Here is a 26,047-nt window from a genome sequence, read left to right on the forward strand (position 1 = left end):
AAAAGGCAAATCTGGTGGAGAAAACATGCTGTTTCCTTTGACTCAGTGAGAAGCCTACTTATTCAGTGCCTATGGTCATACCTGGGCCATTATAATTAATAGTCGCTCAATAAACATTTTTACAATTGAACAAAAAGAAACATTCTCCATCTGAATGACAATATATCCAAATTACAACACACCAAAGAGGACCTTAGGTCTCTTTGTTACTAGCCTCATTTTTTGAAAACTTATTTAACAAATATTTTTATATTGTTAATTACATCCCATTCATAATTCTAAGCACTTTACGTATGTTACATCATTTGATTCTCACACAAACTCTATTCATTTCTTTTGTTATCCCCATTTTACAATGAGGAAACTGAGGCACAGTGAGAGACTAAGTTACTTGCCCAATGTCACATCTGATAAATGGTGGAGCTGGGATCTGGATAGAGGTGATTTGAGTCCAGGTCATGCTCTTGACCACTATGCTCTGCATCTTCTCTATGGCCAGAGACCTTCTAAGGACTTGAAAATGTGCTTGCAAAACACAACTTATGTCATCTGAGTGTTCTGGTGTGGCCAAGGTAACGCCACGTATTTACCAACCCTGTTCCCTTTTCCCCCTGGGAACAGAGACCACATATCCCAGGCCTATAGTTGGGCTACTACCATGTAACTGAGTGCTGACCACTGGAATATCGGTGAAAGGGAAGAAAGGTCCCAACCAGCCTGGCCATAACACCCCTACACAACCATCCACCTTTCTTCTCGTGCCTGTGGCTAGATGCAGAGGAGCCAGAGAAGACTCCCAAGTCTGGAAACCGACAGACCCTGGAGAGAAACAGCTCAGGTTCCTGAATCACCGCATGAAAGAGAGCATCCTGTTGCCTCACCTCCACTGACCCATCCTGGACAGGCACAAGAGCAAGACACGAGCCTTTGTGGCATTACATGACATTTAGAATAACCAATTCACTTAGAACTACAGGAAAGTAATTGTACCAAAGATTAACATTAGGAGGAAATCCAAGTGTATGACTTCATGCTTCATTTCTCAGGCTGCAAGGATGGCTCTGATTATTCATCCTCTTGGGTGAGTTAAGGCTCTTATTCCAAAATGCCAGGAGATTGAGGAAAAGTGCAGGCAAATACGTGGCTACTTCAAAACATCTAGGTGAAGGCCTGATAACCCTCCCGGTGTAAGTGAGATTTCAAACAAGGAATTAGTCTCCTTTGATAGAAAAGCTTTGCTTATTATCCTCAACAAGAGAAACACAGACTGTCAACTTGTCCAGAATCAGCATCTATAACAAGCTGCTAATTCTTGCAGAAACCCCGCAGTTCTGTGTTTCTGGTTATCCTCAACAGAATGAAAGGAATTTGTTCTTTATTATTTGTAAGAAATAGTTAAATCACTTGAAGGGGTTAATCCTATTTGATTCACCTGTTTTATTTCTCTAATAACAAACTATTAAAGGCATGCTGGTGAGGGTCAGCATTCTTGACTGGCATTTTACAGATGGATCATCCGATCTGAGAAAGCAGAGACCAAACTGGCCAAACTCACTGCGCTGTGATACCAGAGGTGTGCCCAGGGTTTGGGGGGAACACACGGGGGAGCTGGCTTCCCTGCCTGCGGAAGCAGCAGACAGGAAGGATTTCCTGCAGAAGGCGTCTCCTGCGCTAAGGGTCTCCTGCGGACGGAAATCTGACTTTTATCATTCCTAGGTGGAAAATTCCATTGGAAACGGAACCCGTTACCATGTACACTGGACCACGTGTCAGTAGAGCTGTAATCACTGCAGCTCATTCTTGCTTTTAACTCCTATTGACATTTTCGACTAATAAAGCTTACGTGGTCCATTCTGTTGATAGTATCAACACTTCTGCTCATTTTTAATCCCACATATAATCAACAGACTAGCAGATGGGGATAATGAAAGCCCTTTAAGCCATAACAATTTCTTTTGTCTCCATCCCTGGAAATGTGTGAGTCCAAAGAAAGTCCAAAGAAAGAAGCTTTTGGATAAAAAGTTTCTGCTTCCCCTCTAGGGGGTCGAAGGCATTCTGAGGCTGTGGTCCACACTAAGGCCTGACAGAGAACCGAGTCCTAGAGGAAGTACTGCTGTGGTGTAGAGAGGCAGGATGTGCATGTGTATGTGGTATAAATATTCCACCATGGCCAAGTCACTGAGCGTGGAGCTAAAAAAAGTTACACAGCAGCTCACCAGCATATAGAATTTTTATCATACAGATCCAGGAGATGTAAGTAACCTCCCAAGCATAGGTAGCAGCAAAATGTAATGAAACAATTAGGCAGTGACATGTTTTGAGTATTTGTTTTTAATTGAGGTACCGCTGATTTACAATGTTGTGTTAGCTTCAGGTGTAGAGCAAAGTGATTCAGTTATACATATATATGTATATATATTTGAATATTTTTTACCTTTGTTTCTTTTTTTTTTTTTTTTTTTTATCCATTTTTGGCTGTGTTGGGTCTTCGTCTCTGCGCGATGGCTTTCTCCAGTTGCAGCAAGTGGGGGCCACCCCTCATCACGGTGCGCGGGCCTCTCACCATCACGGCCTCTCCTGTTGCGGAGCACAGGCTCCAGACGCGCAGGCTCAGCAATTGTGGCTCACGGGCCCAGCTGCTCCGCGGCATGTGGGATCCCCCCAGACCAGGGCTCGAACCCATGTCCCCTGCACCGGCAGGCAGACTCTCAACCACTGCGCCACCAGGGAAGCCCTGTTTCTTATTTTTTAACTGTTTATTTTTATAAATATCTGTTTTGGGGGGGGTTAATTTTTAATTATTTATTTTTATAAATATCTGGTTTTTTTTAACATCTTTATGGGAGTATAATTGCTTTACAATGGTGTGTTAGTTTCTGCTGTATAACGAAGTGAATCAGCTATACATATACATATACCTCCTTTACCTTTGTTTCTAATGTAACTTTTATTCGTTATACATTTATACAGGATAATTTAATTTTTAATAATGGCTATATTGAACAAAATTCCTGAGACTTATTGATCAGCCCTCTCGAGCCACCCAGGCCAGCCCCAGCAAACGCTGCTTCTGGCCCTCCTGGGTCATGAACTTGAGGCGCCTCAAGGGGAGACTAGCAGGGAGTAGACGGAAGCCTGAGCGACCCTGTCCCGGGCTTTCAGCCCTCACCACCCCCCCCGCCCTATGCTCTTCTCCTCAGTTGGGGCAGAGGTGGATCACTGGGGCCAGCAGATGCAGCCCCATCCTTACTGGCAGCCGTGTTTATTTTCCACACCATCTCCACCCATACCTTCTGATTTGATCCCCAGCCGCTGGGGCGAATATCTGGTTTGCCTCACCGCTCACCCTGGCGCACCAAGCATCTGCCTCCACATGCCACCAGCGGCCCCAAATCACAGCAGGAAGCCCTACCGTGTCCCCAGCCTCCTGACCACAGAATCCCAAAACCTTAGCAGAACTGCCTGTTCTCATCGTCCCTCTCCTCACAGTCAGGGCATCATTAACTATGCCACTTCCATAGTTCAATTTTAACAAAATTATATGTCAGGCCCGGGCTGGGCACCAAGGAACACATAGACGCTTCCTTCCCTCAAAGATCATTTTGTCAAGGAAGTATGACACGCCAATAGAACACAAGAGAATAAAAAGTCATTTAAGCCAACCGTCAAAATGTGTGAAAGTTCATCCTCAGTTATATTCCTTCTGCTACAATTAGTAGCCACAGCCTCCTGAGACCCAAGCATCCTCCATAAAACGGCCCCAGCCCCCTGCCAGGAGAAAGGCTGCCCTGACTTCCTAAGCCAGGTGTCACAACCCTACCTCCCTAATTAACAGTCGGGCAATTTGTACAAGTCCTTCAACTAAAAGAGGAACGATGACTCTGTGCCTTTTAACCCCTCAGGAGGTGTGGGAGGATCCTCACAGTATGCCTATAGGAAGGGGGCAAGGTCAGACACTGACCCCCTTAGCGAGCTGGGGCACGTGGGCACGAAGGGGTCCCAGCAACCCGGGCAGCCCGTAAAGACACCAAACGAACAAACACACACTGCCCGCTCCGTTCCACAACATGAGCCCTGCCATCGTTACACCAGACACACACGATTAATATTTAAACCATCACATGAGCCAAAGGGTAGGAATACAGGGCTATTTGGCTGGACTGACACACAAAGCGTAAAATTCCCTCAGCACTTTGGGGTTCGGCTTTAGGTATCATTGTTAGAAACAAATGGATAGGTACACGCCAAGTGCAGTCTTCAATCTTGTCAGGGACAAATAAGTAACAGTTATGAGAGAACGCAACAACAATGTGAACAGGCAGCGAGTGGCGATTCATTCCAATCTGTTTATTAGAAAGGTTTGGATGGAACTATCCAGTCTCTGCCTACAGAGTGAAGGACTCAGACACCTCCCTGCCAGACCAGTTCCTGACAGGAACCTCAATTCCTACGGACACAGAGGCAACCTGATCCCCTCCCTGGGCCTTTCATGTCAAATGTCTTGCCGAATGACTTAAGGGCCCTGGAATTTCCTGACTCCAGTGATTTTCGTGTCAACCCTCATACCCTGGGAGCATGTCCCCTGCACTCCTTTCTTGGCCCTGGGTTCGGTGGCCAGGACATTGCCAAGCACTTCAGGACATAAGACAAAGCCAGAAGCCCTGTGGAAGATAACATGGCAGGGCGATCACAGGAGAGCGGTTAGGGTAGGTGAGGGGCAGTGAGAGTGGTGTGGCTGGAGGACCAGGTTGCAGGCTCTGAACCTGTACCCAGGAATCTGGTGGGGAGGGGGTGCTGGGGAGGAGGTCAGTCACAGAGCCACATGAGGGACCCTTCCAAATACTCTGGTATTTTGTGCCACTCCTCCGGGTCAAAACAAACCATTAAACGGGCCCTCGATCTCTGGGGACATGGAAAGAGCCCTCCACTCCTTGCAGACAGCCTGCACAAGGTCACTCGTTTTCCTGACAGTTCCTGCAAAGACAGTGCATTCAAAAGGAAATGGCAGACTCACCATCCTGGAGAGGAAAAATATCTAAAACAAGGCTGATGTCAGGTCTCAACTTATACATTCTTTTCTTTCCTTAATCCAGTGAAGTGGCGTGTTACTGGGGTGGTTTAATGATTATCTGGGTTTGGCAGCAGGTCTAAAGTAATCCTTAGTCTAGGCAATAAAGTTCTGTGGAACTCTGAAATAGATTTGCATGGAACTGTTCTATAAATATACATGAGGTCTATCCGTTAAACTCATTTTGGTAAGAGTTCAGAAGTGGGAAAATATATGCTGATTTTTAAAAGAAAAAAACTAAAGTAAATGCCATTTGCTTATGTCATTTCATGGGTTCCTTCCATCCCTCCATCCACATCCCTTGCATGTAATTTTTGCAGCTCCCTCCATCAAGAGGTGGATTCTTTCTCTGCTCCTGGAATCTGGGCTGGCCTGTGTCTAGCTCTGGCCAACATGGTAGCAAATGTAACACAGCAGAGACTTGAGAGGCACTTCCTCACTAGGGCTGGGCTCTCCTGTTGCTCTTGGAACTCTGTCACCACACGAAGAAGCCTGGGTTAGCCAGACTCCGGGGTACCTGGTCGCGCCCGCTGCCCCTGCCGACAGCCTGCCAACCGCCACACGCCGAGCGAGGCCAGTGTGGATCACCAAGCCTCCAGATGAGCCATCAGCTGACGACAGACACAGGAGGGAGCCAGCAGTTATGGGCCAAATGGGCCCCAAGCAGAACTGCCCAGCAGACCCACAGATTTGTGGGCCACTTTTCATGGCTGTTGCTTGAAGTCAATCTCCACTTCCCCTGAGCCTGCCTCCTCCACCCACAGCAGACAGGCGACTCCCCCAGGGGTTGCAATTTCACACTCAAAGTGCTCCGTGCCTGGATCAGCGGTGGGTGAGAGGCTCACCCACCAAGGTGCCGCTGAACACACTATGACACTGCCAGCTCAAGGCAGGAATGCCAGCACCATGCCCAGCCCTCAGACGCCACAGAGCATACATGCCTGGCCCTGCCCCTGCCAGAGCCCAAGCCCCACCAGGGACAGAGGCCAGCAGCAGTTGCTGGGTAGAAAGGCCTGGAGCCCCAGGGAGTTGGGGAGCAGTCAGCTGCAAAGCCCTCCCAGGGAGGCGAGGAGGCAGCAGGAGGTGAAACCCCGCATGAGTTGTAGCTCCAAGCCCTCGGAGCATGTTCCAGTGTCCCATCATACAAAATGCACATTCACAGGTTAAAAAGTATGAAGACTTTCAAAACAGCACCTGCAAGTGCAGGGCCCTTCTGACCACACTGGCCCCGCTCCTGGCTCAGAAGTGAAGCCCTGCTGTGGGCCCCATCTTCCTCCAGGGCCGGGTTCACTGTGGGCACCCTGAGCGCCCCCAATCCAGGCTCATCCCACTCGCAGAGCAGCACACAGGCCATCAGCGCGTCAGACGGTCAGTTCTAAGAGAGCTACACCATATCCTCCTCCAATCGTGCTCTGGTCGCCAGGCAGTCATGAAGCTTATGGCTTCCCTCAACTTGGTGGTTCCTTCTAAAGGCAGCAGGACTACAGACTGGACTTAGCTGACAAGCAAAATGAGTCAGGAAAGAGAGCTTTCCAACAAGCAGGGCCGCACGTCCCTTTCACAATTCTTAATAAAACCTTCACAAAACCCTGGCTCAGCCATTCAAGATCTTGTGGGCTTCGGTGGCCCCCTATCCCATAAGTGCCACTGCAAAGGGACGAGGTGGAGGGCGCACACGCCGGGGATGCCCTCTGCCGTTTCCTAAGATGGGCAGTGAGGACATGGCGCTCGTTTCATCATCCTTCAAACTATACACACCATCCACATTCATCCCCTTCATACGTATAACGCACTTCACAATAGAAAATGAACAGTTTCTTACAAAGGTGTGATTTTACATATTTTAAAAATAAAAGTAACTCTTGGTCAGTTTTCTTAAGAAAAAGGCCGAATGAAACTGACTCACATGATATCAGAAGAAATCGGTCCTGTTGGCTAACCTCAACAAATCATATTTAAACTTCTAAATCTCTAGGGGCCCATTTAGCCTCTTCGGAACAACAAATATATCGTGGGTACTTAATAAATGTTTTAGGGTCAAGTACAAGGATATTTTTGAAGATCTAGCATATACGGGTTATGAAAAAATATGAATGTATTTACTTTGAAAGCGGTTGGATTTTACTTCCTCAGGAACCTTTAACAAGTTATGTTGTTTATGGCCAGCAACCTCAGTGAGAGAAGCAATGTCCTGAAATTGATTTAGGCAGTTTCCAAATCAAGCCCCAGACTTCTATTTAAGTCAACAAAATTGCACAGCTCACCAACCAAAGGCAAGGACCTCTGCCAAATTCTACAAGAAAGACAAAAGGCAAGGTTCCTCCCATTAAGAGCTTAAGCTGAGTGGTTGTGATAATCTGGGAAATATTTGGATTATTTTAAAGGGCCTTTCTATCATTAAATAAATAACCAAAAATGCATTAAACTTTTCTCTTGAAAAGGCTGGACTATATTTACTTGCGTTTACAGATACCTTTTTCCATTTTCTGTTTCTTTTCAGTCAAGTTGAAAAACAGTGTCAGCACCAAGTTTCAGTGTTATTATTAATTTATTATCATTCATTCATTCAGATGAATAATGCTTTCCTGTGCACCTTCTCTGTGCCAGGCACTGTGCTATGTCCTAGCATGACAGACCAGGCTTCAGGGCTGTGGACAGGACCAACCACCAAACAGGGAAATAAGGAGGACAAGGAGTTAGTCACCTTTGTTATTTCTGTTCTTATTTTCACTGTGGAAGGAGTGCAGGGATCAGGGAGCTGAAGTATTATGGATATAAAAGCCCTGACACAGAAGGAGTATGAGTAGTTGAGATACTAAAAGAAGGCAGGGCAAGGGCTCCAGAGAGGGAGTCTTCCTGGCCACAGCAGATTTTAGACTTGATTCTAAGGCAACGAGAAGTCGTGAAATTGGTTGTAAACAGACGCATGCAGGATCAGCTTTGCAGTATGAGGATAGAAGGGGGAAGACAAATGAAGAGGCCACTGCAAGAATGGGGGGGGGGCGGCAATTTGAAGGTGGCTTGGACAATAGTGGAAGTGGTGGAAATGGAGAGAAAAGAAGAGAGGGGGTAATACAGGGAAAGAGGGGAAGGGAAGAAGGAAAAGTCAGAATGACTTGGTGATTGATAAGATGTGGAGGGATCCTTGCTTGAGAGTGTCTTGCTTGAGCAAATTAATAAATGGTGCTACCATTTACCAACATGGGAAACATTATACAAAAAGCTGTTGGCGGCAGGGAGATAAGATAAAATTGGGATTTTTGTTTTTAAGATGTTATGTCTAAAACAAGTGGAGGTGTTGAATAGAGAAACAGAGTTGGGGGTTTGGGCATGAATAAAAACATGGCGGTTGAAGTCCCACAAGTGCACTGGTGAACCTAAAGACAACAGCTAACTTTTTGTGGCTTGAGGATCTGTAGTGGTGCCCCCTTTTTCATTCCTAATAGTGGTAATTTGTGCTTTCCCTTTTTTTTCTCTAATAGAGGTCCTTTATTCACTGATCAGTCTTTTCAAAGAACCAACTTTTGATTGCATTGCTTTTCCACTATTTTAAGTTTGCTTTCTACCTCATTAGTTTCTGTTATCTTTGCTATTTCCTTCCTTCCACATTCTTTGTGTTTAATATGCTGGTTTCTTCTACTGTATAAAATCTTAAGATTTTCAGTCTTTCTTCTTTTCAGTCATGTGCATTTAAGACTATAATTTTCCTCCGAGTAAGGTTTAGCTACAGACCACAAGATCTGATATGCCATATTTTCATTATCTTCAGTCCAAAATATTTTCTAAATTCCACTGCGATTTCTTCTTTGACCCATGGGTTATTTACAAGTGTATTACATAATTTCCAAATATTTAGGAATTTTCTAGCATCTTTTTTAATGTTGATTTCTAGCTTAATTTCACTATGGTCAGAAAATATACTCTGTATTATTTCAATCCTTTAAAATTTCTTTTTTTAATTTTCTTGAAGTATAGTTGATTTACAGTGTTGTGTTTACTTTCTGCTGTACAGCAAAGTGACTCAGCTATGCATATATATATATATTCATATATATATATATATATATATATATATATATATATATATATATATTCTTTTCATAGTCTTTTCCATTTTGGTTTATCACAGGATACTGAATACAGTTCCCTGTGCTATACAGTAGGAACTTGAAATTTCTTGAAACTTATTTTATGGCCCAGTAAATGCCAAGGATGTGTACTCAACAGCTGCAGTGTTTGTTAAGTGAGATTCTCAAATCTCCTCTATCTGTATTGCTCTTAATCTGCTTATTCTATAGAGAAGTATATTAATCTCCCACTACAACTGTACATTTTTCTATTTTTCCTTTTAATTCTGTCAATATTTGATTGACTGATTTATACTTCTTACTGAAAATATAATTTCCTAGTCTTTTAGCACCACAGGATTTCTTCCTATCTCTAGTAATGTTTCTTGCCTTAAAGATTATGTCATCTGTTACTAATATGGCCACGCCACTGGGTTAGAGCTGCATGGCTTACCTTCTTCCAGTCTTTTAATTATAATATTTGGTACCCATATATTTAAGATGTATCTCTTGTAATTAGAATATAGTTTTTTTATCCAATCTTGACAATCTTAGTTTTTTAATAAAAGTATTTAACGAAGTCTGTTAACTCTAAAGTGATTGCTATTGTTTGGGTTCAAATCTACATGTTCAATATTTGACCTACATTTGACCTACATTCTAATTTCCCTTTTTCTCCTTTCTTGGCATCTTTTGGTTTAATCTGCTATTCTTTATTATTCCATATTTCCTATCTATTTCTTTACGTTATTCTATTTATTCCTAGTACATATTCTTTTATTAATTCTTTCAGTAATTCACCCTTGAGATAATCACATGGCTTCCTGACTCAGCAGAACCTACTACAAATGAATGTTATCACTTCCCAGAAAAGGTAAGGGCACTAGACCACTTTAATATGGCCTATACCTTTTGACATATTGAGAAATGTATTCTGGACCCTATGACATAGTATTGTTCTGGCAGTCAATATTCATTTAAATTTACGCACATATTTACTTTGGTTTCTGTACTTCATTCCTTCCTGTGTTTCTGTGCTTCTGTGATAATTTCCTTCTGTCTGAAGAACTCTCTTTAGTATTTCTTTAGCGAGAGTCCACTGGCAATAAATTTCCTCAGTTCCTATTTTCTAGAAACATGTTTGTTTCACGTACTTTTTTTTTCTGCAACAGCTTTATTGAGATATAACTCACATACCATATAATTCACCCATTTAGAGTGTACAATTCCCTAGCTTATACATTCAGAGTTGCCCATCCATCACCACAATAAATTTTAGAATGTTTCCACCACCTCAAAAAGAAACCAGGTACCAATTGGTAGTAACTCTTCATTCCCACAAACACATCCCCTCTATACCCAGAAAGCACTAATCTAATTTGTCTCTATAGATTTGCCTATTCAAAACATTTTATATAAATGGAATCACACAATAGTCTTTTGTGACTAGCTTCTTTCACTTAGTATAAAGTTGCCAAGGTTCTTCCATACTATAGCATTTATCAGTACTTCACTCCCTTTATTGCTAAATAATATTCCATTTCATGGATATACCACATTTGATTTATCCGTTTATCAGCTGAGGGACATTGGGTTGTTTCCACTTCGGGGCTATTATGAATAATACTACTATGAACATTCGTGTACACGTTTTTACATAGACATATATTTTCATTTATCTTGGGTATGTACCTAGGAGAAGAACTGCTGGGTCACATGACCTCTATATTTAATATTTTAAGAAACTGCCAAACTGTTCTCCAAAGAGGCTACACCATTTTACATTCCCACCAGCAATGCATGAGGGTTCCAATTTCTCCAAAACTTCACCAGTGCTTGTTTCTTTTATTTTTATTATAGCCATCTCAATAAATTTGAGTTGGTATTTCATGATTTCAATTTGCATTTACCTGATGGCTAATGATTGTGAGCATCTTTTCATATATTTATTGGTCATTTCTGTATCTTCTGTGGAGAAATTGCTACATAAATTCTGTGTCCGTTTTTTTTTTTTTTTTTTTTTATAAATTTATTTATTTATTTATTTATGGCTGTGTTGGGTCTTCGTTTCTGTGCGAGGGCTTTCTCTAGTTGCGGCAAGCGGGGGCCACTCTTCATCGCGGTGCGCGGGCCTCTCACTATCGTGGCCTCTCTTGTTTCGGAGCACAGGCTCCAGACGCGCAGGCTCAGTAGTTGTGGCTCACGGGCTTAGTTGCTCCGCGGCATGTGGGATCTTCCCAGACCAGGGCTCGAACCCGTGTCCCCTGCATTGGCAGGCAGATTCTCAACCACTGCGCCACCAGGGAAGCCCCTGTGTCCGTTTTTAAATTGGGTGATTTGTCATTTTGTTGTTGAGTTGTAAGAATCCCTTACATATTGCAGATACAAGCCCTTTATTGGTTATATGACTTGCAAAATTATTCTCCCAATCTATGAGTTGTCATTCACTTTCTCAGTGGTGTCCTTTGAAGCACAAAAGCTTTTAATTTTGATGAAGTACAATTTATCTATTTTTCCTTTTGTTGTTTGTGCTTTTGGTATCATATCCCCTTTACTTTAAAGGATATTTTTGAAGGATACAGAATTCTAAATTAGCAGTTATTTGCTTGGAGTACAGGCATACCTCAGAGACATTGCAGGTTAGGTTCCAGACCACTACAATAAAGTGAATATTGCAATAAAGTAAGTCACATTAATATTTTGGTTTCTCAGTGCATGTAAAACTTATGTTTATACCATACCGTAGTCTATTAAATGTGCAATAGCATTACGTCTGAAAAAAAAATGTACACACCTTATTCAAAAAATACTTTATTGCTAAACAAATAATAACCATCATGGGACAATGCAAGGTTGTCACAAACCTTCAATTTGTAAAAAAAAAAAAAAAAACCACAGTATCGGGACTTCCCCAGTGGTCCAGTGGTAAAGAATCCTCCTTCCAATGCAGGGGACGCGCGTTCGATCCCTGGACGGGGAACTAAGATCCCACATGCCACGGGGCAACTAAGCCCACGCGCCACAATTACTGAGCTCGCACGCCTCAACAAGAAAGCCCACGTGCCTCAAACTACAGAGCCCACGTGCCCTGGAGCCTGTGTGCCACAACTAGAGAGAGAAAACCCGCACACCACAACTGGAGAGAAGCCTGCATGCCACAACTAGAGAGAAACCCAAGCAGACCGCGCCATAACGAAAAGATCCCTCATGCCTCAACAAAGATCCCGTGTGCCACAACTAAGACCCGACACAGACAAGAAAAATGAGGAAAGTAAATAAATATTAAAAAAAAAACCAACACAGTATCTGTGAAGCACAATAAGATGAAGTGCAAAAAAATGATGTATGCCTATACTCACGAACTGTAACTCCACAGTCTTCTAGCCTACATCATTTCAGCTGAAACATCAGCTGCCAGTATTATTGTTGTTCTTTTGAAGATAATCTATTTTTCTCAGGCTTCATTTAATATTTTGTCTTTAATTTCCATCAGTTTTACTATGACATGCTTATGTGTGGTTTACCTGTATCTATCCTGCCTGGGGTTTATAGCACTTCTTGAACTTGTGGCTGATGTCATTTGTTAATTTTAGAAAATCTTGGCCATTATCACTTCAAATATTGCTTCTGCCCCATTCTCCTTTTTCTCCCATTCTAGGGTTCCAATACATATGTTTTAGACCATGACCCATATGCCTATCATGCTCTTTTCTGCATTTTCCATTTTTTTACTCTCCATATATCTTAATATCTTCTACTGACCTACATTCCACATCATTAATTTTCTCTTCCTGTGTCTAATCTTAAGAGTGAACCTACCTACTCCATTCTTAATTTTTGTATTTTTCATTTCTACATTTCCATTTGCTTCTTTATTTTATTTATATATATATCTCCATCCCTATTTTGTTTTGTTTAAATTCTCCATCTTGCCTCTTTTGTTGAATGTATTTCTCATAACAGTTTTAGAGATTATATCTGGTAACTCTAGAATCTGGATCACCTATAGATATTTCTATGGTTTCCCCCAATCCTTGGTCATGTCTCTGGATATGCCAGGCACATTTTATTGAATACAATCATTGTTTATAAGAAAAATTTTCAAGGCTCTGGGTAATAGCTTCCTTCCAGAGAGGATTTTCCTTTAGCTTCTAGCAAACTGTAGATCACCTTTATCCAATTAAGGACTGAGCTCATTCAAAACTAGGTTTCAGTCTTTGTATGCCTGGCCTGTTTTCAGTTAACACTGACTTCTAGGGTGTAATCTTTAGGGGGTCCCAACTGAATGCATGGAGTGTTTATTGGGATCCATCTATCTTGGTGAGCTCTGATCTCTGTTTTTTTCTCCCCAGCACTATGAAACTGAGAGTAGCTTTGCTTAACTTCTCAGCCTCCTCACAGTCACTTTCTACTTACCTTCATAGTCTCTGCACCTGCCATTGATGAACTGGTATATGCATCAAGGTGAAAAGAACTAAGAATGTCAGACTCATTGAGTATGACCTCCATAAGTCTCCCTCCACTCTGGGATCTTGGCTTCCCAAGTCCTCGCTGCCTGGGAGCTCTCTAGTGCCTTCAAAGAGATGTTTTTTGGTCCTTTGTCTACCTTATCTGGGTGTTCTGGGTAGAAGTATTAGTCTGCTACAAGCTAGTTCATTATAGCCAGAAGTGTAACCAAGCAGGACCCTATGGGGCCTTCCTGGGACCAACCCCTTCCACATATCCTCTGCTGTGTCTCCTCTCTGAAGTACCCAGATAATAGTATCTCATGCATATTTCCTGAGTTTTTCAGATGCTAAAAACCACCACCAAATGGAAGAAATTAACTACTTGATGATCATGAGCACATACCCCCTGACCTCCTGGCACCTAAGGATTGATAATGTTCACTGCCCTGTTATCTCAGCATCACAGAGAATTGTGCACGAGCTGAACACATATCCTGGGATGACCTCCCTCACCTTGCCTTTAAAAAAGCTTTGCTGATGGGCTTCCCGGGTGGCGCAGTGGTTGAGAATCTGCCTGCTAATGCAGGGGACACGGGTTCGAGCCCTGGTCTGGGAGGATCCCACATGCCGCGGAGCAAATGGGCCCGTGAGCCACAATTACTGAGCCTGCGCGTCAGGAGCCTGTGCTCCGCAACAAGAGGCCGCGATAGTGAGAGGCCCACGCGCTGCGATGAAGAGTGGCCCCCGCTTGCCACAACTAGAGAAAGCCCTCACAGAAACGAAGACCCAACACAGACAAAAATAAATAAATAAATAAATTTCCTTTAAAAAAAAAAAAAAAAAAAAGCTTTGCTGAAACCCTTCAGGAACTTCAAGGTTTGGGGGGCACGAGCCAGCCGTTCTCCTTGCTTGGCCCAGCAATAAACCTTTCTCTGCTCCAAACTCCGACATTTCAGTTTGTTTGGCCTCACTGTGCATCAGGCACACAAGCTTCCTATCGGTAACAGAAGAAGCCCAAACATCTACTTAATAGCTAAAAACATTTACTATTAATTTGACATGAATTAACATTAATTATTTAATACTCACACAAGGTATAAGGAAGGTACTACTATTATTCTCCTCTTCTAATCAATGTAAAACTGTGGAGCACAAACTCACAGAAAACTGTAATTGGCCAAACAACTTGCCAAAGATCACCACAATTCGTAGCAACTCAACCCAAACAGCCTGGCTCCTGAAACTGTGCTGTTAGCTACAAAAGTATATCAAATAAGAGGGAAAAGGCAGAGAAGTAAGCCCTCTGCAATTCAAACATTTAGAGATTGCATCAAAGAAAAGGAAACTGAAGAGGATCAGCCAGAAGGACCAGAGGAAAACCAGGAGAAGGCTGTCCTATAAGCCGAGGGAGGAGAGTATTCTAAGGAGAACATGGTAAACTGAGACTGTTACAATTATCATTTGAAAATAACCGGGCCTAGTGTTATCAGCTGCTCATGCCTTCACACAACAAAAATTAAACCCTTTGCAGAGACACTGGCATATCCAGTCCTCACATCCCACCCTTCTGCAAATGGTCACAGATCACACGCTGTGTCCCCAGTGTATCCTGCTCATCTGGCCTGCCAAGCTGAGGTTGGGCAAAAGCACTCCTAGAGAGCTAAACCACAGAAGCAAATTCATTCACTGAAAATGGAACACTTCACAATTAGAGAAACCATGCAAATGTGACAGCTCTCACTGATGCTCTGTAAAGTCTTCAAAACGTTTACCTAAAATTTACAAGGGAATTTATATTATTGCTTCTTGCTTCAAAAATCCCCATTATTCGCAGTCATTGAAAGAGAAAGACTGCAATGGAAAATGTAAAGAAAGTTGTCAACATATGAAGACTTTGTATATTACGACCAGAACAAAGAGTCGGTGAAACGGGGAGAAAGAGAAGCTCTAGGGGAAGGAGCACCTTACTTCACTCACATGAGCCACTAATAAAATAGACCCACTAAGAATAGAACTTATGCACAGGGTCACCTATGCCCTCTATATAATTTGCAAGACCCAATGCAAACTGCAGGGCCCCATGTTCAAAAAGCAGGAAAAACTCTTTTTCCTTTCTCAGCAGTCTCTCTTTCGACCTGTAGAGGTGGTATTTTAACCTGCGATTTATTACTGTGCTTCCTTGAGCTCAGGGATATTCACTGGGCTTGTGTAGACCCTCACCGGTGCCCACAACCCACCCGCACAACTCAGCACGCGGGCACGTGCCCACCTGCACCAGGCCCCTGCTGGGGCACAGTCCAGCGGAAGTCACCGGGCGGGGGCGGGGGGGGGGGCAGATGGCGCAGCCCGCATCAGAGACCAGGTGCTGGGGGGGCAGAGGCAGGCAAAACCGCGCATGAGCAGAGGCCTCAAGCCCCCAGCGCATGCTCCCTTGTCCCATCAGACTTTGCTTAAAAGACACAAAATCAGTAGTAAAATTAAGAATTTCAAAACTGTGACCGTAGAGCATGAAACCCCAAGTGCAGGGCTCTGTGCGGACAACAGTGTCACACACCCGTGAAACCAGTCCTGGGTTTCAGTAAGTCACCACTTACCACTGCCCCCTGGGTTCCAGGTTGTGAGCTAGAACCGGCTAGTTGAACACCTGCTCCTCTGATCTACTGCGATCCCTGCGTGGTGGGGCCTTAGAACATAACTTGGAATCACAAGCCCTACTGCCCAGTGCCTCTGCCGTCCCTAGAACAACGGTTCTTAACTTTCTGTGTGCACACTAACCTCCTGGGGGGCAGTGTGTAAGGGAGCTTCCGAGGTCACGCCCCAATATTCTAATTCTGAGGGTCCGGGTGGGCAGGGCTCAGGACACTCCTCATCTCCCACCATCCCCAGGTGATCTGATGCAGGGGCCGGGGCTCCACTCTGAGAACAGGTGCCAAGGACACCTAACTTTAGCTCCCCTGGGGGAGGGCAGAAGTCTCAGATTAGGTTCAGCACCAAGAGCAGAAACTGCAAGAGGGTGGAGGCGGGGGGTGGTCCCGATCTCTTTGGAACTTCTCTCTCTTCACCCAGTCCCCAGTCCTGCTCTGCCATATTTGTGTGTAGTGTTTTTCATACTGAAAAAGTATGTCTCGGGGTCCAAGCGTGTGGGTATTAACCCAATGCCCCAGGGAAGGTCCACTGACTAATATCCTAGGAAAACACACAAACGGGCCAAGAATCCAGCTCCATCTGGCATGTGTGACATGAACACCCAGGAACAGAAGCCACACCTCAGGGAAGTCCAGCTGGCCATGACTGTGGACTTCTAGGAAGAGATTTCAAGAACACTAGAGGTGAGCTGCCCACTAGCCAGGAAAGCCAGAACGCCCTAGTCACTCCAGGGCGTCCCCAGAAATCGGCCTTGGGGGGAAAAGAATATCAGCCTCAGAGACAAAAGGCTGGGTCTCCAGGCCTAGGGATGCCACCAAACCAGCGGTGGAACATGGGGCCAGCCAGTTATGGCATCTGTCAAGGGAGACCGGGGACATAAGAGTGCAAACTGCAGCTCGCTGCTGTGCTCATTTTGGCCCACGTGGCATTTTAAAGTATATATGTTTAGTTGCCAATAGTTAAAAGAGATTTACATAAAATTCAGGTTTCCAGCATCTCTTAAAGAATGGGAGGATCTGGAAACCCCGGGGCCATCGCCTCCAGGCCCAGGGAAGCCGGGCTGAAGCGGCACCCTCCCTTTATTTGGGGCAGTGCCATCCCAGTTCCCCGGGCCACCTGCCCACCTGGCTCATTTCCATTACTCATCTGGACAACCCTGGCTCAGGTGACTCAAAAGTCCTTTACCCTCAAACACTCTAGGATTAAATGTCCAGTTTCTTCATTTAGTTTCAACCATACATAACACCAATGTTCTTCTCAATAACCAGAGAATTTCAAAAATCAGCAGCATGAAATCAGCAGGGTATTTTACCCTACTTCATTCCCTTAGTAATTCATTAACAAGGTGACCAGACAACTCTAGTTTAGCGATCAGCTGGAACCCCTCAACCAAACACTCCACTCCTTAGTAGCTCACTGAGGTCTGTGCCGTCTTTAAGATCCTCAGCAACCCAGGTACCCAAGTCAGCATCCACTGCCCCACTGTTTCCTCCTTCCTGTCACCATAGCAAACAGAAAGCCCCATCAAGATGCCTGAAGCCCTGGTTAGGGGGGCCTTGCTCAGCGGCGATGCCTCGCCACACCTGGTATGATGAAGTGTAGGGCTGGTGAGAGCTGTAATTAAAGACTGGTGCCTGTACTCTTTGCCACAATTTTTTAAATCCAATTTTAAAATCCGCAAGCATCCGTGTTTTTCTACATTACAACTTGTCCATTTTTAATTGAAAAAAAAAAAAAAACCCACTGCCCTGAGCAGAAGACCACACATCCCTTGGACAGATCTCTCCTGGGGCTCCCAGGCACTCATGGACAACCTTCCAAACAGTCACAGGCAGGGGACGGCAAAAATGGAAAACTTCCATTTGTGATGCCGTATGCTCCAAGTAAATAGTCCCTGAAAAACCTCCATATTGTCATCTTTAATTAGTGTTCGATAAATGTTTGAAGAGAAAAAGTCATCAGCTCCTCTGAAGTTACTCACATTATACAGCAGCAGGAGCAGAGCTAGCTCTATAACCAGGTCTGGAATATTTGGGCATCCCATTCATTATGCAGGATACACACTTCTGGAACCAAAAATCAAAATTATCAGCACATGACTCTCAGTATGTTCTGAGCTCATTTGAAAGTCTCAGACCTTCAATATAAAAATAACTTTGAACCTAAGATTGTTGATGATCAAGTTTTGGAATCAATGAAAATTTTAAACATAGCACATTTTCTGGTGAGTGAAAATCCAGTGTGAAATTTTGAATTTATAGACTATTGCCTGTGAGATTCAAATCAGGCTTCAGCAGTCATCTTTGGGGATCTAGAGAAACTTTACAGCTAAAAAGCATACTCCAATGTTGGCTTTTTAAAAAGTCAAAATCAAAATTTTCTTCAGGTCCCAGAAGCGGTTGCAGCGGCTTCGGCCAGAAGCAGCGGCACGTCTATGACAGGCCTTGGCTCGGGTCCCTTTCTGGTTGGGCACTCAAAGTAAAAGGATGCAGGTGTTTCTGGAAAACGATTCATACCTGCCACTTGCACAGAGGCGCACACGTGAACACGACTGCCTGCTTGTTTTTGTAGTTCACCTAAACATGGAGTTGCTCGTGGCCGCCACACGGTTTGGTTAGGCAGAGAGTAATCGTTCCCAGGTGTTTAAGAGGAACACTCTGGCCAGGCTGACACTGCAGCACCAGATGCGTCTGGTATACGAACACGTCCTCCGTCCTGTACGCTTGCCACCAACCCGCGTGCTATTCTTGCAGCAAGAGGCCCAGACCATCGTCACATGCACAGGCGCACCTGCTTCTCACACACCTTCATGCACCCTCACGGAGGGTAATGGCCAGCGGGTGGGAGCCATTCGTGCTTCAGGCGCCCTGTGCTGACCCTTCAGAGCCGCCGCTCCCTAGCAACGGAGGCCTGCAAGGAGCACCCACGTTTCTGCCCACCTGGAGGCTGGGAACAGTGATGTGTGCGGTGACGGCACCCCACACACACCCCGATGCAGCCAACTCTGGCTCTTCCCGGGCAGGAAAGGGCTGGAGCAAAAGTGACAAAGGGCTCAGAGCTGAGAAATGCTGGAAACCTTGACATGAGGACTCCGAGCTCAGAGCTTTTTCTGCTGGGTGACTCCCATGAGCCCAGAAGGGGTCCTGGAGACTCACAGCTGCTCCCAAGGCCAAGGAGGGTAGGGACAGGCCTCAGGCACAGCTACTGAAAGACAGGGGCACACGGCCAGGCATGCTGGGCTGAATGTGCTGAAGGTGACTCTGGAATGCTTCAGAAAGCCTCTCCCCAGCTGTCGGGCCCCTTACAGGATTGATTAAATTAGCCCGGAAGCTCTGACTGAGCCGGAGTGGCAGGCAGGACGATTCCCTCTCTCTCCGCATTCACACTGGAGAATTCTAGTTACACGTACAATCGCCTTATCAGTTTTAGTTCTCAGGGCAAGTCAGAAAGTGGGTTTCCTGGTACAGAGCATCCTGACCATGACTGAGAGCGGCCTGCAGAGCTTTCACCAAGCTTCTCTGTCCCTCAGGAAAGCCAGCCATGGAGGTTTCAGACTGAGACATTCTGGTCACTGCACCAGGATTTAACAGCCATCAGACGCTCAGCCAAAAACAGCCTTGACCTACCTCTTTAATAGGCTGAGGACTCCAACTTCTAGAAAGGAGACAATACCTTTATAGTGGTAGAGAATTCTTAAATTCCCTCTTTTATGTTTTTTAAGAGTTATTGAACACCTGGTTTATGCAAGACATGGTGTTAGCTGTTGTTTAAAGTGTGATTCCTGTCTCTAAAACAGGTCATCTGAATATAGTTCCTCCTAGAACAAAGGTGGGACGTTCATACTGACCCCTGAAAGTCTACTCATGTAAGTGTCAATTTCTGGACTTTCCATATTTCCCATTTTTTTCCTGGATGAATAAATATTATTAAAATGTAAAGTAAAAAAAAAAACATTATTTCTTTTAGTACACTCAGGGTGGTCTGATCCGTGCTTCCCGGCCTTTAAAGTAGATAGGAATCGCCTGCAGATCTTGTGCAAGGCAGCTTCTGACTCAGTCAGTGGGGCAGAGCCGGGATTCTGCATTTCTAAGGAGAGCCCAGTGACGCTGGTGTTGCCAGGAGGGGACTGTGGGGGTGGGAGGAGGAAGGGCGAGCACACACCTGTTGCGAGAGGGGGAGTCAGGCAAGGCCTCACGAACAAAGTGACACCTGACTCTGGCCAGGAATATGGATGTGATTTCAAAAGGCCCTTGTGAAGAATGGAGGGATGGGTAGGGACAAAGTCTCAGAAGTCAAAAAGAAAGAAAAGAAGAGAAAGTACTTGCTGGACTCGTGGTGCACTAAGGCATCCAGTCTGACTACTGGGTAGGGCAGCAGTTCCCAAACATGAGCATGTATCAGTCATCTGGGGGCTTCTTAAAATACAGAATGCAGGCCGCACTCCCAAAGTTCCAGGATCAATGGCGGGGTGGGATTTGCACTTGTAACAAATACCCAGGCGATACTGAAGCTGCCGCCCAGGGACCACACTTTGAGAACTGCTAGGATGAGGTTTGTCAAACAAAGACAGAAGATGCTCCAGCCCTTTGGGACTGACATGTATACACTGATGTGTATAAAACTGATGACCAATAAGAACCTGCTGTATAAAAAAATAAATAAAATAAAATTCAAAAATTCAAAAAAAAAAAAGATGCTTCACCCCAACCCCCCAGACATTCCAGGGAGGACAAGTGGATTGCCCAAAAGAGGTGGACTGTTCCCATCTGGGAATGACCATGACAGATCACGTCAGAGCCTGCCAAGGCAAAAATGGCCATAAACCCAAAAGGGCAATATCGTACATTCCTCTGGATCGGCTTTAATCCATCCCATCCAATTAAGTGGGGACTACATGGAATCCTTTGTCTGTAAATGAACTCCTGGAGAAGAATTCAGGTGGACAAATGACCACCCCTACATATCAGCAGGTCAAGTGTTCCAAGACCACGTCAGCCAGTGGCAGCGGTCTTGGCCCTACAGCCATCCTCTCCAAGAGTGATTTCCTCAGTCCCTCCTTCAGCAAGTAAAAATAGGACCCTGAAAAAGTCTAGAAAAGTCAGATCTCACAGGTGGAGACAGTGAGCTTCTGGAGCTGAGTCTGAGATAAACCTGGGGGCACTGGCAACTCCACTGACATCCGGGAACCAAGGGCTGGTCAGTGCAGGGTGAGTCAGGCAGAGGCTGCCACCGGCCAGGGACAGAGTGGGGGACAGATGCACAGAGGGGATGACAAACCTCTGCCTTCAAGACGCTCCCAGGCAACAGCTGAGTGAGACGCACAAACAAGTAAATGGAGGAGAGCGTGAGCCCAAGGGGCAGAGACTGATTCAAACCAAGGGTCCTCTCCTTGGCTGCACCTTCAAGCCACACGGCAGAGCTGGCAGTGCTGTTAAAGCGTCACAATGCCAGAGGCCCACCTCAGATCAATGAAGTCAGAATCTCCAGGAGCTGGGGCCCAGGCAGAGGGATACTGAAGGCCTAAGCCCTTCCAAACCTAAGTCTGGCCCCTAACCCCACAGGCCAAGAGCTGGATCCAGCTCTCATGGTGACAGGCACAGAACATGCTCTCGTGCCTGACCTGCACCAATAAAGAAACATTCCTTCCAGGAACTGCCCGAGCTATGATGGGAATGGTGGTCCAGGACTGCAGAGACACACGTCCTTCAAGTGTTTTGCCCCTCCAGCTGGCTTGCAGACAGAGTTGGGGAGGAAGACGCCCTCTGTGAGCTGTCAGAGACGCCACTGCCCCAACCACAAGGTCAAGTTAAAGTCCTAAACCACACACTGCAGCAGGTAGGAGCGCTGGGCTGAAGCAGCTCGGTTCCTGACACACACACATCCTTTCACCCCGAGCTCTGCCGCAGGCCTGTGAGACAGTCATGATCCTCCCCTACCGCTGCCCCAGCTGCCAGAGGATAAGCTGCAGTCTTATAAGCAGAGCCAGCCCCTGGGTGAGCCAGTCTTGAGGAGGAAGTGGGGGAGCCCAGAAGAAGGGGTACCCTACACCCTCACAGATGTCTTGGGGCCACAGGTGCTGCAGGAAAGGGGACCCAAGGAAGCCAGTTATCCATGTGTTTCCCTCTCAGCTCCAGATTCACCCTTCAATACATGCTCTGCAATAATGGAAGGACTCCCTTCAAGCATTTCTCCTTTACAGCAGCACAAAGTTAAGCTTTCTCAGCAGAGGGTGCTGGAGGGACGCTGCAGGAGGAAGGGGCTGCAGGGAGAGAGAGTTGATGGTAAGGGGATGAGGACAGCCAGTGAGGCTCTGCCCAGCCCCCTAGCCAAAACGTGCTGTCTCCCAGCATCCTCACAGCCCCTGCACAGCCCTCCCAGTACAGACCTCGGGCCCTCCAGGCCTCCTGCCCACACGAGCATCCTCATTCCCTCTGCTCACTCGTTGCCTCCCCCCAGTCTCGTCTCCTGTGGTCCTCCTGACAACATGGCCTTCCAGACAGACACCTGTGCTCCAGGCCTCCTGCACTGAGTGCCCCCTCCCACCGCACACCCGCACCAGCACCACAGCAGCTCACCCACCCTGCCTGGACCCTGGAGGCTCGCTTCCTGTTTGCCCAGTGACTGAAGACCGGTGAAACCAGCAAACTTGTCTGCCATCCAGCGTGCTCAACTACACCTTCTCCAACAAGGTCTGAACCCCTTCCAAATCTGTCCTTCCTTGGATGCTCTCCCTCAGCCCTGGGGTACCACAGAGAGTTTTCATTTATCTTATAGTTACTCTTTCATCATAGTTTAGCAAATCCTTGTATTAAACTTCCCCTGTTTAAATCACTGTGTGGTTTCTACCTCCTAACTGGATCCAGACCACTACAACAGGAGAACTGTCCCTGACACACACCCCACAGAAGCTATACAGTAATAGAGGGCATCACCCAGGCCAGCAAACCTTGCATCATTCATCTGCTGACATCGATGTACTCAGAGGGACAAGGGACCCCCTAGAGAGAGCCTAACTTCTAGTGTAGTTTGTGACAATCAGTCCTGTGTCTTTGTCAGTTGAGTACCTACGGAAGCCAATAAGAGTGGCTCAGACCCTCTTCTTGAAGATTCTTAAATTATCCACCAATTCAAAAGTTTTTTGGATGCTTACTGACAAAGGGTATTTCGCAGCCTATTTCTATCAAACACCAGCAGGGAAAGTCATTTGTACCTTATTGTTTATAATTTTTCACCCTTTTACAAAAGAAAATAGGAAATAATTGGATATACACCTCTTTGGAGGAAATCAGAAGAAGCAGGGTCTTACAAAGAAATTAGTACTCAGAATTTGTGATCTGGATGTAACAGGTATTAAAAGGGCAGGGAAACAGCTCAGGAGGGAGCAGGGAATATCTCCTCTAGAGAGCAGGGGTAACGTCAGGCCAGCTCCAGTCTTCCCAGCAGACAGTCATTTTTCAGTGACTTGCCTCCCCATACGAAGCCAGCTCACACAAGCACTGGAGGCAACAGCCAACTTTTCACAGGCTGGATCCCTACTGGACAAACTGCCCACCAACAGGGTGGACCACCAGCCCCAATGGGCCACTGGTCACCACCTTCAGCCTGCCCTCACCAGCAAGGACCTTATCCAAGTCAGGCAAAGCCCATCCTCAGAGGTTCTCTTCAAGTTCCAAGAGGAGGAACTTAATTGTAGGAAGCAAGAGTAATAAGGAAGTCTGTTCTATAATTGTCAGCATCATGGCTTAGCTGGTTTTCCTCCAGCAACGCATAATAATAAATCCTTACATTTATAGAGCACTTTACAGCGCTCGAAATACCTTCACAAATGTCATTTCCTTTTGGTGAAGGAAATCTCCTGCTACTTGAGATATTTTTTTTTTCTCTCAAATGCTTTGTTTTCACCTGTTCAGAAGCTTCTGTGTAATTCACTCCATGATGTAAAACACAGACCGCAACAACATTAAGGGTCACCTCCAAAGCATGAGGAGAAAACCTATGACTTTTTAAAAGCTAGTACATTTGGTTACTTTGCACTTCAGTTGGTTAATTTCAAGCCAGATCTAACTTGGTGGGTGCCCGGTTCACACTGCATGATTCCCCACAGGTGGATGGGGAGCGCCAGCACTCCTGCACTCAGGGCAGCTCTGTCAAGTTCAGAAACACCCTCAGGACCAGAGAGGCAAAGGCAGCCCCACTAACTCCTGGTAGACGTGACTAATCAATCACCACATTCATCGTCCTGAGACCTGACCTCAAGATTGCAACCCAGGCAGGCATTATCAGTTGACGTCACTTGGCAGAATCAAGAGAAAGCTATTTGCCCTTCCTCAGCCTCAGGCGGCTGGGGGCAGGCCCAGCAGCGCCCTGGGCTCCCTGCTTCAATTATTCCCTGGGATTCCCTCTCCTATTGGGATGTGGCTCATGGGTCCCTGCAGGCATCCCAAGACATCTGTAGCGTTGCTGGGAACCTGCTCACCTTTGGACAAGACCACAGTGCCAGCTGGCCTCACCCCTTCTTCAGGCCCCTTCCCCTCCTTCACGGCTAAAACTCAACTCATCCACTCTCTCTTTCTACGTCTCCCTAATATGGAAACATCTCCAACACCTTCTTCATCATCGCAAGGGAATATTTTTTAAAGATGTCAGTCTTCACACACAATGACTTACATCTCTCTAGAATCTTTTTATGTCTTCAGCACAACGGCTATGTATTTATGAAATAATGATGGGGAAGGGAGTGTTGTACTTCCTGCTGGGAAGAAACATGGAGACTGAGGACAGGTGAGGACAGCAGCGGACTTCACTTTGCTTTGCCCACAGGGAGACTGTGGGCCAACAGTGCGGGAGGACAGGAGAGAGGCTGGCACCCACACGCTCTCTTGCAAGCTGCACACACACACACCAAAGGTTTCAGAGCGGAGGGACATGGCTGGTGTTGAGCTCCCGGAATCCTTGGTAGTTCCGTAGAGCAGCGGTCCCCAACCATTTTGGCACCAGGGACCGGTTTCACGGAAGACAATTTGTCCATGGACCAGGGTGGGCGGAGCGGGGAAGGTGCGGTGGTGCTTTCAGGATGATTCAAGCACACCACATTTATTGTGCACTTTATTTCTATTATTATTACATTGTAATATATAATGAAAGAATTACACAACTCACCATAATGCTGACAGGAGGTGGAGCTCAGGTGGTAATGCGAGCGACGGGGAGCGGCTGTAAATACAGATGAAGCTTTGCTCGCTCACCCGCTGCTCGCCTCCTGCTGTGCAGCCCGGTTCCTAACAGGCCGGGGACTGGTAGGGGTCCGTGGCCCAGGGGTTGGGGACCCCTGCCGTAGATAACAGACTAGGAAGGAAGCTATCAAAGTGCTTTTAGGTAAGAGCCTTGAGGTGTGAAATTGGCAAGGGCCAGGGATGGGGAAGGAGGGGGCGATGGCCTCCAGCTTAGCCCACCGTTTCTCTGCACTCACACCCTAGGCAATTCCAGCCCACCCCTGGCTTTGAAGACCACCCATCCCTTGCTGACTCCCTTCTGTAGAGCCCCGGCTTAAACTCCAAAATTGCAAATCCATTGCCTACTTGACATCTGCACTTGGGTATGAACTAACAGCCCCAACTTAACACATCCAAACTGATCTCCTCACCTTCCCCATAAACCTGCTCCCACAGTCCTCCCATCTCAGCAAAGGGCAGCTCTGACTTTCCACCTGCTCTGGCCAAAACCTCAAGTCAGCCTCGACCCCTCTGTACCTCCCACATCCTACTCAATCTGTTGGGAGAGCATTGGCTCTGACCTCAGAATATATTTAGAATTATGGG

General features: G+C 45.9%; 1 protein-coding gene across 5 annotated transcripts in view; it reads right to left on the reverse strand.

Annotated features, from left to right (window-relative positions):
* FHOD3 (formin homology 2 domain containing 3) overlaps positions 1-26,047 on the reverse strand; it is a 495,595-nt gene that overhangs the window by 435,299 nt on the left and 34,249 nt on the right. The gene's annotated exons all lie outside the window — the stretch shown is intronic.

This window comes from Balaenoptera acutorostrata, chromosome 13 (genome assembly GCF_949987535.1).
Source record: "Balaenoptera acutorostrata chromosome 13, mBalAcu1.1, whole genome shotgun sequence".
NCBI classification, from domain to species: domain Eukaryota; kingdom Metazoa; phylum Chordata; class Mammalia; order Artiodactyla; family Balaenopteridae; genus Balaenoptera; species Balaenoptera acutorostrata.